The following is a 3,174-nucleotide window of genomic DNA, read 5'->3' as shown; positions in this document are numbered from 1 at the left end:
AATTAAAAAAATTTAAAAAAGTTAAAAAATTTAAAAATTAAAAAAATTAAAAAATTTAAAAAGTTAAAAAATTTAAAAAATTTAAAAAATAAATAAAAAAAATTAAAAAAATCAAAAAAATAAATAAAAATTAAAAAAAAATAAAAATAATAAAAATTAATTAAAAAAAAATAGGGGTTGGAAAAGGGGTCGGGGGGGGATTTTTGGGGGTGCCCCCCCACCCAAAAAAATTAATGCCCCCCCCCCCCCAAATTACCTCCGGGGTTGCGGCGCAGGATGAGCTTGCGGATCTCGTCGTAGACGAAGATGAGGAAGCTGTAGGGGAAGGCGCCAGAACCACCAGCTGGGCCTGGGGGGGGCACCAAAATTTGGGGGGGGGGGCCCAAAAAAAAAATTGGGGGGGGTCAGGAAAAAATTTGGGGGGGGTCAGGAAAAAATTTGGGGGGGATAGGGAGAGATTTGGGGGGGGATTTGGGGGGTTTTGGGGGGGGTTGAGGGGGGTTTTGGGGGGTTATATAAATGGGGGGGGGGTCACAAAAAAAATTTGGGGGGGGGTCAGAAAAAAATTTGGGGGGGTCAGGAAAAAAATTGGGGGGGTGGGGGAGAGATTTGGAGGGGATTTGGGGGGTTTTGGGGGGGTTGAGGGGGGGGTTTGGGGGGGTTATATAAATTGGGGGGGGGACAAAAAAATTTGGGGGGGTTAAGAAAAAAAAATTGGGTGGGGGTCAGGAAAAAAATTTGGGGGGGGGGTCAGGAAAAATTTGGGGGGGATAGGGAGAGATTTGGGGGGGGGTTGGGAGAGATTTGGGGGGGGGTTTTGGGGGGGTTTTGGGGGGGGGTCATAGAAATTGGGGGGGGTCACACACATGGGGGGGGGGGGGTCACAGACATTGGGGGAGGAGAAAAAATTGGGGGGGGGGAGAGAAAAAAATGGGGGGGGGGGAGAGAGAAAATTGAGGGGGGGTGAGTGGGGGGGTCCAAGACAACTCGGACCCCCCCCCACCCCCCATAAATAGCCCCGGGGGGGGGGGGCAACTTGAACAGAGACACCCCCCCCCCCGAAGGCCCCCCACCCAAATAAAGCCCCCCCCCCGTAAAAAAAAAGACCAAATAAAGCCCCCCCCCACCCCAAAATAAAGCGCCCCCCCCCCCCCTCCATTAAGCTTCCAGGACCTTCTCCCAACCCAATATTGACAAACCCAAAGGAATTGCCCCAAAATAAAGCCCTGAAATAATTCCTATGAGGCTTTCACGCCCCCCACCCCAAAATCAAGGCCCCCCCCCACCCCAAAATAAAGGTTTTCCCCCCAAAAAAAAGGTGCCCCCCCCCCCCCAAAAAAAAAAGGTTGTCCCCCCCTTTAAGCTTCCAGGACCTTCCCAACGCCCAACCCGATATTGACGAAACCCAAAGGAATCGCCCCAAAATAAAGCCCTGAAATAATTCCTATGAGGCTTTCGCACCCCCCACCCCAAAATCAAGGCCCCCCGACCCCAAATTTGGGTGCCCCCCCCCAAATAAAGCCCCCCCCCCCCAAAAAAAAGGTGCCCAAGACCCGACCCAAAATGAACAAAACCAAAGGAATCGCCCCCAAAATAAAGCCCCCCCATAATTCCTATGAGGCTTTCGCGCCCCCCACCCCAAAATCAAGGCCCCCCCCCAAATTTTGGGTGCCCCCCCCCCCCCCAAAATTTGGGTGCCCCCCCCCAAAAAAAGATGCCCAAGACTCAACCCGATATTGACAAAACCCAAAGGAATTGCCCCAAAATAAAGCCCTGAAATAATTCCTATGAGGATTTCGCACCCCCCACCCCAAAATCAAGGCCCCCCCCCCAAATTTGGGTGCCCCCACCCCCAAAATTTGGGTGCCCCCCCCCCCCCCCAGAGCTCACTTGAGGGGGTACATGCGCAGCGCCACGTCCATGCCGGGGCAGTAGGACAGGAACGCCGCCAGCGCCGTCTCCTCAAAAAGCCCAAAAAATGAGGATTTTGTTCCTGGGGGGGGGGACACGAGAAGGTCACCGGGTGGCCCCCACCCCCAAAAATCCCCCCCCTAAAAAAATCCGGGCCCCCCCCCCTTAAAAAAATCCCATCCCCATAGCCCCCAGAACAGCGGGGATGCGCTGGGCTTCCCCGTTAAAAATTTACCAAAATCTCCGTTTTTTAAAGATTTTTTTTGGGGGGAGAGGGGGATAAATACGTCATCGGGACCCCCCCCACACCCCAAAAATCCATTTCCCACCCCAAAAATCCCCCCCCCATTTAATAAACCCCCCCCCCAGATCATCAGGACGCTCTGGGCACTGCTCTGCTCCCCCCCTAAAAATTTACCAAATTCTCCATTTTTTAAAGATTTTCTGGGGGTTGGGGGGGCATAAACACGTCATCAGGAGCCCCCTTTATTTTTAGAGACCCCCCCAATTTTTTAGAGACCCCCCCAATTTTAGGACCCCCCCAATTTAGGGATCCCCCCATCGTTCTTGAGGAACCCACCACCCTAGGGCTCTCCTACCCAACTTTTTGGAACCCCCCCCAATTTTTTAGGACCCCCCCAATTTTTTGGGGACCCCCCCAATTTTTGGGACCCCCCCTTATTTTTAGAGACCCCCCCAATGTCAAGATCCCCCCAATTTTAGAATTTCTCCCCAATTTTTGGGCTCTCCCATCACTCTTGAGGAAACCCACCACTCCTACCCAACTTTTTGTGACTCCCCCAACTTTTTTGGACCCCCCCCAATTTCGGGGACCCCCCCCAATTTTTTGGGCCCCCCCCCCCCAATTTTTGGGGCCCCCCCCCACGCACTTCATGCCCTGCTGGAAGACGGAGTTGCGGCGGGTCTTGCAGATGATGAGGTCGGACCCCGGTGTGTCCTCCCCCAATTTTTTGGGACCCCTACCCAATTTTTTTGTGACTCCCCCAACTTTTTCGGACCCCCCCCAATTTTTTAGGACCCCCCCCCAATTTTTTATAGACCCCCCCCAAATTTTTAGAGACCCCCCCAATGTCAAGATCCCCCCCAAATTTTAGGGCTCTCCCATCGTTCTTGAGGAACCCACCACTCTACCCAACTTTTTGTGACTCCCCCAACTTTTTGGGGACCCCCCAATTTCGGGGACCCCCCCCCCAAATTTTTTGGGCCCCCCCCCCCCAATTTTTGGGGCCCCCCCCACGCACT

Source organism: Netta rufina (assembly GCF_964035555.1).
Source record: "Netta rufina genome assembly, contig: SCAFFOLD_163, whole genome shotgun sequence".
NCBI classification, from domain to species: Eukaryota; Metazoa; Chordata; class Aves; order Anseriformes; family Anatidae; genus Netta; species Netta rufina.
Note: the sequence above shows the minus strand (reverse complement) of the source record.